We start from the raw sequence: 20,135 nt of genomic DNA on the forward strand, positions 1-20,135 counted from the left end.
TGTAGATATAGATTATAGTCTGAATTAGTACATAGGGTACTTTTTCCCCGACTACCATGCGAGTAACGCCACGTTTTACAGCTAGTATTTGTCGCATTGTTGTCATTCAATAATATCCACGCGTAATGTGGCGCAATGGGCGTACGTTTACAGAAATGCTTATCAAAAATAAAAGTTTATGGATTCCGACTTGAGCTACGTTTTGAATAAATGAAATATCTATTTCTTAAATCTTAATGAATCGTTCATTAGGATATTTTAATTGAAATGATGTATTATGAATATTCAACTTTCATAATTATTAGTACTATTGCAATTAGCATGACTGTGTGTTTGTGACCACAAATTGAATGGCTGACTTGTTTTCGCTAGTTCCAATCACACTTCGCCGATTTTTGGTCATACTACGAATCGACAAAGTTTGAGTTATAGGTAAAAATTTCATGTTTAATATCTTATAAAAGAATTATTTTTGTTGATTATTGCTTATGAAATTTGGTAATATTGTTACAATTATAATTGTCAGTACTTGTGATATTAAATACCGTATATATAATTAAACGATCTATTTCCAATCAGATTTATTATCTGTAACAAAAACAGAGAGATCAAAGTCGAATAAGTCAGCCTGGAGTGATTTATCTCCATCCTTTAGCACCTATTCCGTATATTGGCCTAAATAATTTTGTTCTCCCAAAAGATTTGGATAAGACTTTCCTCGGAGTTGTGTTCAGTCATCGGAATTTATGGGTGTTTTTATTTGATATAAGTTCTGGCCGCAAGTTTATCTGGGTAATATTTTTATGGATATGCCGGTAGTTCGATATTACGTTATGATAACTTATTAAGATTATGTAACGGGCACGTTTTGGGACTTCGTCAAACGCTCATGTGTGATTGTATAAGATTTTTTTCTTCAAGCTTTAATGAATTCATTATTTTAGCATACTTTATCGATGGATCGTGGTTACGTAAGAACTACCAAAATTATAATAGAAATGTGGGAGTCGAGCACGCTTAGGCACGAATACTGGCTCGCATCGGGGAAAGTACCACGCTCCCACAGAAAACCGGCGTGAAATAATAGCATACCTCCTGCCTCGTGATCAAATTTTTTCTATTCTTTCAAAATTTCTCAGCATACATGAGTTTTGATCGGTGAGTGGGGGAGCCGGAGTACCGTTTCTTTTTCTTATTATAAAAAAGGAATGGACTGGAAGGGTGATCCAGTCCATTCCTTTTTTCTAGTCGTCAATCCTTTCCTTGTCCCTTTCCTCTTAAAAGCTCTCTAGGCTCTACCTCTGCGAATGTTCATGGACGGTGGTGATAGGTTACCATCAGAAGAACCACCAGCTCAGTTGCCTGCTTGTGGTATGAAAAAAAATGTTAAATATGTTTTGAATAAGTATGCCAAAGTATAAGCAAATTAAAGTCTTGTTTTATTTAATTTTTAGGTTTATAGCATTCAAATATTTTATAAGTGCCCTTAGGCACATAAAACCGAAAGAGTAGAAGAAATTCGATTACTGTGGCGGGATCACGGGTGGCCGAGAGGCTAGGCGTTGCTACGATTAGGCAAGAAACGCGGGTTCGAATCTCGCCTCGTGATCAATTTTTTTCTATTCTTTCAAAATTTCTCATAGAGTCTAGTTATGTAACAAAAAATATCCATCTAGCTGTTTTATTCAACCGTTCACTATAATGAAAACAAAGTAAAGTTTTCTCTAGCAATTTCGTAGGGACTCTTAACCCTATCTGTGAATATTGGTATCATCAATTTTATTCGGATTCCGTTGGTCGCCATTTTTATTTGCGTGTGTCTTGCTTTATTTGACTTCGACGGGATGTAAAATTTTTATGCGTCCAACTTCCTAGCAATGTCGGTGTGTTCTATGGACGTGTCAGCGTGTGGGGTAAGGGCCAAATATCTGTTAATGTCAAAATAATGTCAATAGTATTGATTTTCATTTTTTGATGAAAGTTGAATGAGTATAAGGAATCAAAAACCTCAAAATGCATTCATTTTGTTATTGTTTTCACAAATTAAATGAAATGTTTATACGAAAATTCGTAAAAAACTCAACTCATAAATATATAAACCTTCCTCTTGAATCACTCTATCTATTAAAAACATGCCATCAAAATGCTTTGCGTAGTTTTAAAGATTTAAGCATACATAGGGACACAGGGACAGAGAAAGCGAATTTGTTATATACTATGTACTGATAATTAATAGGATCAGTATTTAATCGTGATAACATAGATTTGCCATTGACCACCGGTTCGGAAAGCAGTTTCTTCTGCGACGAGCCGGAAATAAGCTCTGTTGTTGCTCTTTGAAAATCATTTCTATTTGACATTAGTGATGATCCCATTGATCAATAGTGATGCTAAAAAACTATACTGTGGTTTTTAAGTGGAGGAGTTTTATACCAAACCCTAAAAGCTCCGAAACTACTTGCCAAATTTTGAAATTTCTTTGACCAAAAGAAAGTTACATTATTCTCAAGTGCTATAGGATACTTTTTACCACAGAAATGTATAACGGGCGAAGCCGGGGCAAACAGCTAGTTATATATATTAACATGGTAGTAAAAAAGAAACTTTGCTGATATGTGTATGGTACATGTCTATCTTTATATATATAAAATTCTCGTGTCACAGTTTTCGTTGCCATACTCCTCCGAAACGGCTTGACCGATTCCTCTGAAATTTGGTAAGCATATTGGGTAGGTCTGAGAATCGGCCAACATCTATTTTTTATCCCGATATTCCTACGGGATACGGACTTACGCGGGTGAAACCGCGGGGCGCAGCTAGTAATCTATAAGAATAATTGTATTGTTTGTTTCCCAAAGATAAATAAATAAATAAATAAAATATTGATGCTCATGCTCTTTGAAAATGAAGCAGAATGTGCAACTCTATGAAAAATTAAAGGTTCGTAGTAAAGTTGATTAAAAAGGTCCAACCGGTATAAAAGTTGATGATTGTAATAAAAAGAATGTTTAAAAAAGCAATATAAAACATTAGATGCAGAAGAACGCTTCTAAATAACTTGCTTTATTTCTTGATTAAAACTGAAAAATATAGAACTAAATTAAACAATAAAAATCGGTCAAATGGAAGTCGGACTCGTGAGACTTTGGGGTTCAACACACTGTGACATTGGTTACCCATCCAATTAATGATCGAACCAAGGGTTGCATAGCCTAGATTTTTGAATGAAAATTTCAACTGTCTGACTATTACGGTTCACAAGATGGACAGACAGACGGACAACGATTGCTTTATAATGTACTAGCTGTTGCCCGCAGCTTTGCACGCGTTAAATTTGGAGTAGTTTAACAGATGTTTACATATAAACCTTCTTCTTGTACCACTTTATACTATGTAGTGATGCTGAGGATATAAAATACGTGCTACAGACGCAGCCGGGGGCGGAAGGCTAGTATATTATATTTTATTAATAGATATACCTAAATGATAGCAATGTTACTCCAGAATATCAAAATTTTGTCGATAAAACTCATTTCGCATTCGCTGAAAACCATTAACGATATATAAAGCCAAGTTCTATTAATTATAGTAATTATTTATATAGATCAGCCCTTAAAAAACTCAGTCACGGTATTATACACCTAACTATTACAGTTAAGCCACAATAATAGTTTTTGCATACATTTTTACACGCTTTTTATTAGCTTCACCTGTATGTTTGTTTGTTTGTATGTTTGTTTGTTTGTATGTTTGTTTGTTTGTAACTGACTTCTTTGGGCGCGATTTTGACCCACTTTAAACGGCCAGATTTCGTTCAAACTTTGTAGATTTATTGAGGACCGATGACAATACACTAATTTGATAAAATTATTCCAGTTTTCAATTTGCAAAATATGATTTTTGTTAAAGCGTGTTTTATAGTTTTTTTAAACTATTATATTTTATTATGTTAAAAATATTGATGGAATTGCTATTAACATACTAATCCTTATCTACACTGTTTATTTATGTTTATTTATTATTTATTTAATTTAATAGAAGATCGATCCACGTGTCATTAGTTCTATAAAATATAATGCATACGGAACGGGGTTTTCGATTAGTACTAAAGAGTATAAAATCTAAAGATCTGAAAATGCCACGTTTTGAACAAACTGTTTTACTATTCCTTCGATTACAATGAAATTAGGTAAAGATACAGTTATCTAGAAAAAGTTTTAGTCTACATGTAAGCAAAGTTTTATCGTCAAATAATCCAGCGGGAAGAGCTGTGACGGGTGGCGGGTTAAACCTTTCCAAAATTCTGTCTATGCAAATGCTTATTTACGTAATTACGGTAAATTATAGGGCAACCTGGGCCGAGCCGCGGCGGGCATCTAGCTAAACAATCAAATAGGTCCTACTAATATTATAAATGCGAAAGTTTGTAAGGATGTGTGTGTGTTTGTTGCTCTTTCACGCAATAATGAACCGATTGCAATGAAATTTGGTACATAGACAGCTGGACAAATGGAAAATTATATAGGCAACTTTTTATCCTGATATTCCTACGAAGATACAGACTTACGCGGGTGAAACCGCGGGGCGCAGCTAGTGTACTTATATATTATGTTACAGTTAAAAGTCATTTTTCTCAAGAAGGCGTCCATTGTTAGTACAAGTTGTGTCTTAATGTAACAGCTAGTTATAGAGAAAATGCGATTATAGCTAGAATCAGCTGAGGTTTTATTCTGGTTCATATAGTTTTGTTTGAGTGGCTGCTTTATTCTGGTGGTTTACAGTTTACTCCTTGCTATGTTTAAACTAAACACTAGCTATACGCTCCGGCTTCACTCGCGGTACGTTTTTTATCTCCGTAAGATCCTTTCTTGTGCCTGAAGAAAAATGGTGGAAATATTTGCCGAATTCATCGTGCCGTTTTTGAGTTTTAGAGTTATTTGGTGTATAAGCCACATGGCACAATAAATAATATTGATTATTATGATTTAAACAAATGTTAATTAAGGACATGACTAAACAATATTGTGTAAAACAGTTTTGTAAAGAAAATTATTGGATAATATTCTAGTTTATTACGCGTTTTCTCTAGTGAGAACTAGTTGTTAGGGAAAACGCGTTATAAACTGGAATATATGATAATTTTAAAACGAAAAACGAGTTTTAATGGGACACTTCACAGTCGCAAAATCCATGAATTAAAACAATCTACCTCCAAGACTATTGTCTGAAAACTTAATGGGAAATGATATAACCGTTTATGAAAGATATCCCTAAATTGGTCCCATAAACAAAGTTCGCTTCTATCTAACCCAATAATGGTTTTGTTGACAATAGAAGATTTAGCTGACTTGGAGTTTTGAAGACGCTTTGGTTTACATTCTAAAATTAAAGTCTGAACGGTTATAGGGGCTAATTATAGAATTTTCTCTTTCGAATAAGTTGATAACACCTTGAGTTTTCTTTGCTTTTTCTTTTGTTATTTTTGTTTGGTAAATAGTAAGTTTTAGTCAATTCTAAATTTCAAATTCAATACTAAAGACTAATCGTATTAAAATTACCGAAGATCTAATACCAACTACTATAAAGCTGAAAGCTATTTAAGAATTTAATTACATAGCAACAGCTGGTTATTTTAATACAAATTAAATTAAAACCCTTAACGGTCTTACGATTCTACGCCCACGTACAATGGTCGGTAAACAAAACACAACACAATGCATACAGTCTAAACAAATGAATTCTACATCAGTCGTACATTTTTCTGACACGTTTGACAGGGGTCCCCACGTCCAATAACACGATATATCCAATGTGTTCGTACCTACATTTGCTAATTGATAAATCGCGACATATGGCAGCGATTGTTTTCATTATTAATTCTAACGTTTTTTCGAAATTGATTATATTTTGAACGAAATATATTAATGTTTATGTGTAGCATTATTGCTCTGAAGAGGGTGATCTGATTGAACATTATTTATATCTCAAATGTTGTCAATTTAAGACAGTTCCTGCCGATCAAAAATCTCAATCTCAAAAACCTCAAATATCCATCGATTATTATATATGTTTCTAGTAAATTAACATGTCCTGTCTTCCGTTCATGTCGTAAAATATTTCGAGTGTTAACTAATACGATACATTAAACATAAGGTAAGGGATTTGGGCTACTTCTTATACTATTAATCTTTGTCAAACGCAGGATATAGTTTCGTAGATTAGGACTAACTGGAGACTGTTATATTGTTCAAGTATTTATGTGTTTAAGGTAAATTGATTATGTTATTCAGAAACCTTTTGAGGTTATCTTTTGAAGACTAATGTCTTATATATTATTATAAAAGTTATATAGGAGCAACTACAGAGTTTCTTGCCGACTCTTCTCTGTAGAAACTGTTATAATTGTGTAATATGACGATTCAAAAATGCTTATATACGAAGTAAAAGATAATGATGTTAGCTTAGCTTCAAAAACTCTAAGAGTGCAGTTTTATTAAAATTGCTTTATTAGCAAATTAGCAAAATACAGTGCTAAGTGTTTGGGTTAAAAGCAGTGGTGGCTCAGTGGCGAGAACCTCGGACTTCAAAATCGATAAGTCGGGGTTCGAGACCGGGCGAGCGTGCAGGAAATAAATTGATTTTTCAATTTATCTGCGCGTGTAGATAACATTACCACTGCTTAAAACGGTGAAGGAAAACATCGTGAGGAAACCGGCATGTCCGAGAATCAAAAGTTCGACGACATTTGACATCTGCCAACCCGCACTTGGCCAGCGTGGTGGATTATGGCCTGAACCCTCATAGGAGGCCTGTGTCCCAGCAGTGGGAACATATAAGGGCTGATGATGATGATGATGATGATGATGAAGTGTTTGGGAAGATTATGAAAATTATAAAAACCTTCCTTTTCCTTTTCAAAGTGAACAATCTATCCCGTTGCATGCTACCTAGACTATAGATGTCTAGAATCTAGATTATCTGACGATATCATCTAATTAAACGGACATGCTCTCTGGGAAAATCTAACATTACAAGGGTTCGTGTAATACGTTATTTAGGTTTAATAAAATCAGTCTAGACTTGTTCAAGATGGAATTACGAGCTGGAATATACAGGGATTACCGTTATTGCAAATCGAATTCTTTATGACTCGGGGGTGGAGTTTGCTTATTAGGTATCTCTTAGGAGTTAGGTTTTCTAGGTCTCAATTTAGACACGGGGAACATAACGTATTATAAAATATATCAACAAAATAGTATTAAACTTTTTTTTTATCAATTTACTGTGTATCCGATATTTGTGCAAGACTTTTTTATGTTGGTACCTACTAGTGGGCCGCCCCGGCTTCGTCTGTGGTACATAAATAACATATAGCTCTCGTGGTTTACAAACACATCAAAGTGTGTAAAGAATTTTGGAATAGGTAAAAGAGTTAATGAGATTAGCGCGATCAAATAAACTCTTCACCTTTATATTATTACTGTGGATAATTTTGATACACTGAGATTTATTTTATCTTGTTCTAATACCTAAAACTGTTTCTTTTTCTGTGACCACGGCGCTTTGTAAGCACAGTTTTCGCTCAATGATCAAATTCGGTCTGAGCATAACATTTCCGTCGAGTAAAAGGAATACTCCAGGGCATGTTAACAAAGCTTATACCTTTTCAACGAGCAAATATGTCTCTTCAATCTCAAACATTTAACCAGTTAACTCGGCATTTCGAAAGCACTACAATTAGTACCGTAAAAACTGAACTGCAGAATACACTTTCCAACAGTAATGGAACAAAAGAAGTTACACGTGGGTCTACTCCATTCGGTAACTAAAACACAGCAGGATATAAAACCCTCTGAAACCACATAAAGATAAATTTCGGGCAAGAAATTCACGGCGCCGCCTAATGTAGACATAAAACACCTTGACAGCTGAATTCAGGCTGTAAAGTAAACTGCTACATTTAAAATTATAATTACGTAGACGTTAACCATCGCGTGCATGTGATGTAAGTTCAACATTGTATCAGAAAGGCTTTATTACGTTCAGCCTAGTTTAGGTTTAGGAATGAGTCGTTAAAATTTAATTGGGCCGAAGTTGTAAGTGCTTTTTTGATTGACTTTTGAATCGATTGCTGCACTGTATTTGGGCTATTGGCGAAGTTAAATTGTTCTGATTGCATTGTAGCGTGAACACTCGACTTCGGTTACGTTATTCAACCGTTTGAGTTTGAGTATTCACTGCTTAATTTTATAGCGCCTACTTAAAGAAGCTTTGTATAACATAACCTCTGTCATTATTTATTATTTTATACTAACTGGGTCGCGCGGCTTCGTTCGCGTGGACGTGAACGTGAATAACTAGAGGGTTTCAAGAAAATTATAAACTATATGTTGCCCAGACTTTTGGGGTATATATTTAACATATTTAATGTACAGACACAGTTTTTACTATTGTGTTATATGACTGACGGAAAGTGAATTTAATATATAATAATATTCCGTTAACAAATTCTCACAAAACGAAACTGTGTGAGTAAAGAGGAGAAATACATAAAAATATACAAACACGAGTACAAAGTCATCTTTTATGGGAAGTGTAAGAGCATAAAGAAAAAAGCACAGTCAAAGGACGCCAAAATTTGCAAAACTGGAGCGCGAACCGTGACATTTCATTTTGAATTTATTATAAAGGTGAATTTGCATAAAATTTTTAGTACATAGCGCGTGTAGCGTGATACAGAAGGGGTTTATTGCGAGTTATTTTTTTTGCGCCTTCGCGATGCAATATAAAAGAGTTTGGACTTGTATCGCGTTTCCTATATTTGGGTTGGATTTGCGTCATCTGTTTTCATTGAGATTTAAATTCAATTCAAATTCGTTAAGATCATCATCATCATCAGCTCATACATGTTCCCATTGCTGGGTCACAGGCCTCCAATGAGGATTCAGGCCATAATCCATCACGCTGGCCAAATGCGGGTTGGCAGATTTCTTCGAACTTAGTCAACTAAATTGATTTAAAATTAATGATACATTGACAATGATAAAAATTACAATGACAATGGTAATAATACACAAGACATCTATTTCTAAATCAAACGTATTATAAAATTCTGAAAACTAATGTTTAAACTAATATCGAAATTTATTTCATATGTACAGATTTTGTGTTATGCTAGGAAATAGGGTATATAACACCATCATTTATCTTGGATCCTAGATCTATGAGTTTATTTCATAGTCATCTGTTTCACTGATCGATTTTCTTTATAGACAAGTGTACTGCCAGACCGAGCATTTTTTGTTGTCCCCACCGGCATTTGAACCCAGGATCCTTCGGTTCTACGCTCACGCGTTAACCACTGTGCCACGGAGGCGGTTAAGTTTTAACATCAATAACTCAACTTAAATTAAATTACTTTAATTACTTACAACTCAACTTAAATTACTAGTTACAATAACTCGATTAAAAGAAATAGTCAAACAGCCGACATACCCTAACATTCTGAATCACTGTCCAAGTTTTGCATACCATTGCACACAAATCAACCGATCGTAAAAATGTCATCGCCCAAACTCGTAAACATTAAAAACACTAATTACTCGTGCAGTGGAACAAAAGCTGTGTATTATGTTGAATTTTAATATACTCGCATCGGAAACTGCGGTCTCTTTGATGAGCTATTCTGTCGGCCATTTTGTCGCGCGGAACTTGTAATGGCGTCGCTCAGACTTTTGTCTATTGTGTGCCCTTTATGCGCCACGTTAATGACCCTAGTCGTAAATGGAGGAGCGGTTAACATGGTATTCTGTACACTGAATGAAAATGGTGTTTATGACCGGTTCTTAGGGATGTAATACGATCTGGAACTAAATCTATCAAGATATATTAGGAGCAAAAAAATATAAGAGTAGATTAATTTTATTGCATTACAAGTTGTTTTAATGGAATGAACTGTATATGTCGTAATTGTATCCGAACAATTACATGGGGGGACATTGGGGACTTCACTTAAAGGACGGTAAAGGACCTGTAACACCTCTAGTGTTACAAGTGTTTATGGGCGGAGGTGATAACTGAACATCATGTAGCCCACCTGCTCCTATGCTTGTTCTGCCATAAAAAAAAAACAAACATGATTAAATTCGGAATTATTATAATATATATAGGAATGAACTCTAACAGCTGACCCTCGCTCACCATCAGGCATTCCACCAGCTCAGTTGCCCGATTTTTTTTCTATATAAATAACCGAATTCTGAAAAAGTTTGATAATTCCAAACTTGGATATAACGAGAATTCACCGAACAACTTCAACAAGTTTGATTGACGCCCTCAAACGACTGTGTGCACACGCGTTAAGAAAAATAACAACGAAATAGATTGATGGCTTTGTTCGGGAAACTGCAAATGGAATGCTTTGTGAACTATACTTAGCAGGAAATGGATGACGCTTTGAAGCTTTGATCAGGTTTTACGATATATTTCATATCATTCAGTATTAAAACACTAAATTCAGCATTTGATTTATATCGAACGAAATGTATATTATTGCCTCTTTATTTTTGAATTCAGAAGAAAAGGTGGTGTTAAGATAAGTTTATTTCCAATTTGTCCATAACAGAAAATATGAATATATTATATGTCTAGTCATGTACTTGTCATCAGCCCATATATGTTCCCACTGCTGGGACACAGGCCTCCTATGAGGGTTCAGGCCACCACGCTGGCCAAGTGCGAGTCGGCAGATGGCACATGTCGTCGCACTTTTGATTCTTGGACATGCCGGTTTCCTCACGATGTTTTCCTTCACTGTTTTAAGCAGTGGTGATATTATCCACACAGACAAATATATTATTTATATACTGCTGCTATCTTAATGTACTATTAAATGAATTGTATATTGAAGGTAATTTTCATAAAGGCTTCATAATCCCAAAACATCTTAACCTATTAATATCATCGCGTTGAGTTGTTGAAAGAAAGCAATCATTTTAATGTTATGAAAAATCAAGTGAAGTGAATAAAAATTCGAGCAGCAATTCTGAGTATCAATATAAAGCTCAAATGTTTGATTATATCCTAATTCCCATAATTCCCGAAACCAGACGATAATCTGGTTACCACGGCAACCAACGGATTAATTATAACATCATAGAAATATCGCGTATAAAATTCTATTCAATGTAATATTCGGCAGGCGTAGCCTCGCTCGTTTTTACGTTTGAATAATTAATTCGTGTCAAGAAATTATTGTAACACGAATAAAATTTATTCCACTAGCAAATAAAACTAGATTTAAGAGGTGTTGTTAATTTGATTAAAGTCACATTTCTCAAAATGAGTCTTGAAAATAAAAGAGATGAAAGGCAAATAAAGAATAGGCTCAAAACTTTGACCGTAAACTTAGAACATACTAGAGAAATTTTTATTACGGTCATTACTTTGCCTGGTATATTTTTTCACATTAATGCAATGTTTATTATTTAGGTATTCTAGAAATAGGAAATCTTGTAGAGATTAGACTATTTCAAAATCTTCACTCGCTTGCTCGCGTGGAGTAAATTCCAAATTCAATGTAGTTTTTCTTTAAACTCAATCATTTCTTTATTCAAATTATGTTATTTGTGTTTTGGAATTGTCGAAATCCAGTAAAATACAATTATTTACCACCGGTGAATGGTTTTAAAGAGGAGAACCTATAAGAAATTCTGTAGTTGCTGTACATATAAAAGGTACGGTAATATCGATGCCAGAACAGTCTGTGGTTCTAAAGTGACAGTAATTCATGGACAAATCTTCAATTAATTTGTTAATTTTTGTGAAACATCCTTTGCCCAGGAGAATTCCATGGATAATATGAAAGTAGCTTAATTAAAGTGGTCTAGCTGTATCTACATCGGTGAGATGTCTTTTTTCTCGTTTGCTTATTCAGCTGAACGGAGCTTAGCAGAAGTCTTGTTGACATGGGCTCCACTGTAGTTTCTCGTCTAATGTTATCCTAAGAAATCGATAGAATTGGGTTGTTATAGCTCTCTGTTGAAGGTAATCAATAATATATAAAGTTATTGGGCGTAAAATCATTGGCCTATTCTCTGGAACCAAAAATTAAATAAGATACGTTTCATTGTATAAACAGTAATGTATCAATGCCAGTTATATGCTGGCTTATTTAGTTATTGAAATTTAACGAAACTTGGTTATTGACACATTTTTCCTCTAATTATGCGGATCTACCATTCGATTTTTCTATAAAGTTCCAATTTTCTACCTCGTTATAAATTAGATCTCTATGAGCCGACTATAAAAATATATCCGTTTGTTTTTTTCTATGATGTGTTATCGAAAAATATCGAAACCATTACTATAACCGTGACAGAACTTTCTCGAATGTTTTATTCCATATACGTAAGGAATTCTGTGATTTATTTCTTACATGTTATCTTCCCCTTACGTGTCCGTGTTTTCCGCATAGACAGCCCCTATTGCATGTGGTGAAATTTTAATATTATAGGAAAAGAGCTGATTTCTTTAAATCAAGGATCCAAATTATACTAAATAATTATAACGGAATGTCTTATAGTCACTGAGAAATTTGGCTTGTTTGTATAATTTTGTGGAAACTCTTTTCTTTCTTAGTTTTATCGGAGTATTAAAATCTTATTTATTAAATCCCTAAAGAAATGTTATTTCAACTGACGTTACAATTTGCATACATTATATTCGTATTACAGGATTAGCAACCAAATTGGATCGGTAGTTTGGTTGTAACTTGATTTTGTGTTTTGAGTGTGAAGATTGAGTGTTTTCTAAATAAAAGTATCTACCATAAGACGATATAAATATAATTCATCCAGACATAATTCGTGTCTAACATCGAGATTTGTTCAGTCCAATTAGTTAGATATTCTTCTCATTATTTTTATTACAACATATTATATAGAACTAATTAGCAAGGAAATTAATATTGACCTAAATATAAAGCCCATATCATTGGTCGCAATCAGCGTCGTATAATTCCTTTGTTGTGAATGCTATTGTCTTCGGCGTAGATGCTTACGTCATCACGCGAACTGGAATTTTCATTATGTAATATCATTGTGGAGCAAATTAGGTGGCATATTATAATTAAAATTCTAGAGAAAAGGCTTACATACATACTAGAGTACATGGGAGGCACTAGCACTCAATACGAAATATATGTTTTTCATTTGGTCGGTTCAATATATAATTTCGAATATTTAATAGTTCAAGTAAAGACATACTATGTATATCTATTCTAATGACATAAATGAAAGAGGATAACGACCATTTGCATCCTGCGTAATACTTAGTTGGTGCTAAGATTTTTGACAGGTATTTTGTAATTATGAAAAACAGGTCGTATTTATTTTGCTTAAAAGAAAAGCAATTAGCACTTCTTCGACATCCATTTTTAAATAACAATGAATCAATTTTGATGTGGAAAACAGAGAAGTGATAGCAGACTTGTGTGAAGACTGCGATAGATATCGTAGATGAAGTTAATTTTTTTTCATATTTTGAAATGTAATATACTTCTGCATAAAATTGATGATAGTCTTTCATTTAAGGATATTATTAATTCTTGGTACAAGCTTAATCACACATATCTTTATAGTATTGCCAATAATGCATCAAACAACTTTACTTATATTTTACTATTCTTTGACAACGGTTATACCTGCAATGTGATAACCTAGACGTTTATAAATCAAGTGGAAAGAGAATATGCTTTACTTTGAAAAATATCAGGCAATAAAGGTATCTTGGTCCACATACAGACGCAGACTGACTGATTATGCTATTTTTCATTCGTGAACCGCGTTTATGACAGCGTTCACGGTAGCCGGGAGTTCGTTTTTTATCGAACGAAAAGTGCCGACAATTTCCTGGTGAACTTTTGTAAGCGAAAACACTGTTTTCCCAAATCCTGAAAGGTATGTCTCGTGAGACTATTTTGCATCTAATTGGGTAGAAATAAAAATTGTACAGAAGTCTTGTTTCAATGTTTTAGCGTTATATTCTCATTAGTTTATTACATGCAATTGTACCATCGTCACTATTAAGATTAACGGAATAGCCTAAATCAATTGACAGATTTCAAATTGAAATTGATAAATGAAGATCTGTAAGGGATCGTTACTGATATTGAAATAGTTGACCTATTTATAAAGTTATAAATGTCTTCCTTTGAAATATCAAATCTTACAATTTCCAATTCTGAAATGGTTGATTACGACAGAAACACTACTTCAACCCTACCCTAATTAATATCATAGACGAAAGTGACTCTGTCTATCGGTCTGTTTTTTCTTAATGCCTAAACCCCGTAGCTGATTTAGATGAATTTTTTGGAGCTATAGTTTGAGGTCCGATATTTAGGATAGTTTTTATCCCGGAAATCTAACCAAAAGGGGACCTATACGGGGATTACCCCGGACTGATTGTTTATTTGACTTCGCGGGCGAGGCCGTGGGCGGAAAGCTTCTACTACAAATTTGTATTAAAACATCACGCAATGTTTTACTTGTATAAAAGAATGAACTCAAATAAGTGGAACGACCGTTATTAATGTTACGAACAAGTATTACAAGGCTTAATTAATTAAAACGTCACTTCTATGGCTGCGATGCCTCCGCTATTGCATCCGCTGTCAGTCAGTCAGTATAGATATGACCATAGCCTAAGCAATTTCATACTTGCGAGAAGGGTTCGCTTAATTTTGCGCAACAGTGTATTGCATTTTTATTGGTCTCATTTATAAACGCATTCTTTTTTTTATGTCGTCAGGCAACTGGTCTGGTGGTTCGCCTGATGGTAAACGATCACCACCGCCCATGAACATTCGCAGAGGTAGTGCCTCGCTAGTTGCCCGCTTTTAAGGGGTAAAGGAAAAGGAAAGGATTAACGATTGGAAAGAAAGAATGGACTGGGACGGGTGAGGAAAAGGAAATGGGCCTCCGGCTCCCCCATTCACCGTACGAAACACAGTGGCATGCCACTATTTTATGCCGGTTTTTTGTGAGGGTGTGGTACTTCCCTGGTGCGAGCTGGCCCAATTCGTGCCGAAGCGTGCTCGACTCCCACAATAAAATTCTTCACCAATTTTATTTATACAAGTAGTCCTTCATCTACACCTATATTACGTTTAACTCTTCATACGAATCTTTCTTGTACCTTAACAAAAACATTGAAAATAAATTAGCCGAATTAAGGTCTAGATGGGATTTTTGGTACGACTGGTGGTACTTTACGTTATCGAGTAATCCATAATATAGCGGATGTTCAATTTCATACATTCAATCAACACAAATCAATTGGGAGTCGAGCGGGATTCATTACAAATTGGAGCCGCTCGTACCGGGGAAAGTATCTTTACTCCCACAAAACTCTATTCGTGGGTGATGGTGATCGTTTGGTATCAGGAAAAGCCCATGCTCGGTTGCCCATTATAACATAAAGAATAAAAAAAAACTGAATTCGAAAAGCTTAAACACTATGCCACACAAATTTCTCCTATGTATTTATTTAATCTATATAGATTTAGTATTAAAATCGTATCAAAACCGTTTTAAAATTACCATATCAACATTATCTCCAATAACCTTATTTCAACCTTATTTTCCCAGCAAACGGTATTTATTCACAAGTATACGAGTTTCACCTCAACCGATTTACCATCATAAAAGGCAACGGTTAACAAATATAAAAATATCTTGGAAATATTTGAATCTCGAATATAGGGATTTGTCCATCAAGGACCCACAATTTCGACGAATCGGGACCAACAGGAAGGGCGCCTTAAAACACCCTCCATTCCTTTTAACGATAAAATATTCATACGGGATTCACTTCTGAGTGAATACTTTTGTATTATCTACGCTGACGTGAAAAATTGCGTATTTTGATTTAATTTTATTATTCAGTGCTTGTTTCTGTGGGGGAATATTATTTTTATGTTATATGTTTTAATCTTACCGAAGCTTGGGGTGCAAATTTATAATATTATAGTGAAATATGATTAATATGATACCAAATACAATTTTAGAACTAACATGTTATAAAGGGTAAACAAATACTAGCAATGCGCGAATGAAGTAATTACGAACGCTAACTCTGCTCCCACCAGAAGTCGTATAAAATGTTCAGAAATTTAAAACGAAAGGAAAGTTTTATAACCAGCTGTTTGTCCATTCTCTTATTTCATTATAACTTTTTAATACTTTTGTCCAGTATGGTATCCGTTAATTTAATTCATTCTTGTACGCTTGAAATTTCGCGTCGATTAAATAAATTTAAAACGTGCGTTAATTATTTTCACTGAGTTTGTTAACGCACAATGTGTTTAAACATACATTCTTGGTTTAAACATACATGGTTAATGATGGATTTGACCTTATTAATTGTTATTTTATATAGCTTATGGATGGGTCATATTATGTTTTAGAACATTTATAGATTATCAGAAATTTACTGGAATAAATTTGTTTTTAGTCAACGAAGAACAAGTAAGAAAACCAATTTAATTTATGTGCATTCAAATTTATTTAACTACTAGCTGCGCCCCGCGGTTTCATTCGCGTAAGTCCGAATCCCGTCGGAATATCGGGATAAAAAGTTTCCTATACGTACCAAATTTCATTGCAATCGGTTCAGTAGTTTTTGCGTGAAAGAGCAACAAACACATACACATCCTTACAAACTTTCGCATTTATAATATTAGTAGGATTGAGATAATTTTGGAAATTCTATTGATATCATACATGTAGAGTAGTTTCATAGACTATTGTATTTTTCAACTGAGTTTAAAAAATGAGGTTATCGATTTGACTGTATTTTTTGCCGTTGTTACATAAAAAAAAAAGAAATAATTTATTGAACAAATTATATATTTCATAAAGCATGAACCCCAGGATCCCAATATAGCTTTCGCTGTGTTACATAAGAATTTTGTATTGCGTGAACCAATTTTAGTGATTCTTCTATTAGAAAGCCTTCCTAGTGACCACATTTACATTCCGTCTAATCTAGTCAATCTAGTCATACAATCTACAGGCGAAACGAAAACAGTTTTTAATATTTATTCATGCAGCTATTTAATACAGTTTTCAGTGCGGGCTCCGTAGCGCGACAGTTACCCGAAGATAATAAACGAAAAAGCACACACAACGCAACGCTGTCTTAACAAAGAACACACAACACACAAGACCACGATAAACATCCACTATTGTTCCGAACAATTTATATCGCTCGTAGTCGTGTATGAAAGGGAGTAAACGGAATGAAATAAACAGAAAGGAAACCGAAAATTCACGGCCTCAGCATTAAGATAAAGTCGCCTATAATCACTATAATCATTTATACGGGCGCCACGTGGATACGAGGTTCTAGAAGCGTCTACGAACTGAACCGCGCTTTTTTTTTTTTTTTTATGTCACAGTCGGCAATGGAGCTGGTGGGACGCCTGATGGTAAACGCTACCACCGCCCATGGACATTTGTAGAGGCGTAAGATCGATTGCAGACCTTACGCCTCTGCAAATGCATTGCCGACTTTAAATTGGGAAGGGATTAAGAAAGGATTAGGATAAAGGAATAAAGGAAAGGACTGGGAAGGGGATGGAAAAGGATATGGGCCTCCGGCTCCTCCTTGTCTTGTGCTTGTCTTGTGTTTTCTATTTTCAACTTCAAAATATGGAAGATGTTATCAATGAGTCTGTATTGTATTGTGCTTGTTAACCTATCCTACTAATATTATAAATGCGAAAGTTTGTGAGGATGTGTTTTTTACTCTTTCACGCAAAAACTGCTCAACCGATTGCAATGAAATTTAGTTCGTAGATAGCTGAACAACTGGAATAACACATAGGCAACTCTTTATCCCGATATTCCTACGGGATACAGACTTACGCGTGTATAACCGCGGGGCGCAGTTAGTCTTATAATATTCTACTCATAAATTGTATTATTTTTTTATTGGAAAGCCGGCGCCTCCCATGTGGCGTCAATTAAATTTGGACCAGCTCTGACAATTGAAAGGCCGCTTAGTTTTTTGATGTCATAGCGGGCAACTGTGTGACCGTAAGCGACAGTCACTGCCATGAACATTTGTAGAGTTATTCCCGCTTAAAAAAAATAGATGATTAGGGGAGGATTGTTGAGGGGAATGGAATGCAAATGCTAAGGAAAGGGATACGGGCCAAAAACCTCCACGCAAGCGAAAGATGGAGCAATCACAATTCGCATTCTATTATTTCACGCCGATGCGTGTGGTACCTTCCTCCGTGATGCTGACCCGATTCGTGTTGAAGCGTGCTCGACTACCAAATTTAAAATAATTAGAGAATACTTTAACACTTAAGGCGTAAATTAGAAAAAAAAATGTTTTATTCACAAGAAACCTCATGCGAACTAATAATTATGTAATAAGCGAAACATGTTTGTCCGCTCAGATTTGACTTTTCAAGGCTATGGGTAAATCCCATATTGATATTATAATCATCTTCGATGAAAATGATAGTCATCAATACATTTTAGTACCTTTTACCCACTTTGCTGAACTGTACTTAATTTTATAAACATAAAAAAAGCATCACTTAATTAGTACAGTTCAAAAAAACAATCACCTAAAAAGAACAGATCTCTGAGTTTATACAATCGCGTTAAAACAAAATGCTTGCAAAAATACAACAACGGTAAGCCATCTGTTACAACAGCGGTACTGCGAAAAACAAATGTCGCTTCAGATTTCACTACATCCTTGTTTTTATAGACTGTATGCAAATCCTACAACCAGAGCACGGAGTATGCACCTGCTTTGTAAAGAGGTCGAAATTTAAATTTACAAACGTTTTCATTTTTAAATTCCTTATTGACGGATTTTAAGGGAGTCTTTGTTTGTAAATGGAATCTCTAATGGGTTTAAGTACTGTTGTTTTTGTATAAAATAAGTGAAGTCCCGTGTCCGTTATTGGGGTATGGGGCAAATGGTATTCATCTGTTTCACTGATCGATTTTTTTATGGACAAGTAGGTGATTGGCCTGTAGTGTCTTGCTAAACCGAGATATTTCTTTAAGCGTCGCCACCGTTAATCGAATCAAGGACCCCCGGTTCTACGCACACACGTTAACCACTGTACCAAGGAGGCGGTCAATGAAATAAGAAAATATTTAAAAGTTGATTAGGAAAATATTTGGTATTTTAACAGTTTTTCAACATATACTAATTATATACTAATAATAATAACTAAACAATAACTATACATAATGACTATATAAATAACTATACAACAAAAACAAATAAAAATAGAACAGTCATTTAAAATGGCTACTAGCTGATTTTTAAAGTGGAACCCTAAAAACTGATGCCTAAACAGGAATCAAAACTAACCCCTAACTACAGACTCCAAGCAATATTTTTAAATATTTTTCCAGCTCAAAGGACCATAATATTCCAGAATAAAGAAGATTCCATGGTATTTAGTACCTAAAGCTAACAGATCACATACATCCATTAATTTTTAGGGCACAGCTTTACGACTAGGCATAATCTAAGGTAATTACTATCAGATTGCTCGTAGGCTCTGCTCCAGTGCTCTTGAATCGATTATCTTGATGAGATGCGAGAGACGATCAGTATGTGATATGTACCCACAATTTACTTAGTTATGTATCCCGTTTATATTATCTATACTTTCATACTTGTCTGTACTAATACATAGACAATAATACTGTATATTTGTACATGTAGGAGTGGAGCACGTTTCGGCACGAATTGGGCCAGCTCTCAGGGAGGTACCACATCCCCATAGAAAACCGCCGTAAAATAGTAACATGCTATGGTATTTCATGCGGTGTGTGGGGAAGCCGAAATATATCCAGTCCAATCCTTTTCCTATCCCTTTCCGCTTAATATCGGGAAGCGCATAATCATGGAGTTGTGGTGACTCAGTGGTTTAGCGAAAAGCGAATATTCAGGGGTTCGATACCAGATAAGCTTAGATAAAATGATATTTTAACCAAAAGAAGTATAGAACCAATATATCTTATACCTTTAAACGAGCAATTCTTGTATATATATATATCTCGGAATCGGCTATAAAGATTTTCATGAAA

The 20,135-nt window shown here is 34.7% G+C and overlaps 1 protein-coding gene across 3 annotated transcripts in view; it reads left to right on the forward strand.

Annotated features, from left to right (window-relative positions):
- LOC119831779 (zwei Ig domain protein zig-8-like) overlaps nt 1-20,135 on the forward strand; it is a 137,187-nt gene that overhangs the window by 35,992 nt on the left and 81,060 nt on the right. The gene's annotated exons all lie outside the window — the stretch shown is intronic.

The sequence above is a fragment of the Zerene cesonia genome, chromosome 14 (genome assembly GCF_012273895.1).
Source record: "Zerene cesonia ecotype Mississippi chromosome 14, Zerene_cesonia_1.1, whole genome shotgun sequence".
Lineage (NCBI taxonomy): Eukaryota > Metazoa > Arthropoda > Insecta > Lepidoptera > Pieridae > Zerene > Zerene cesonia.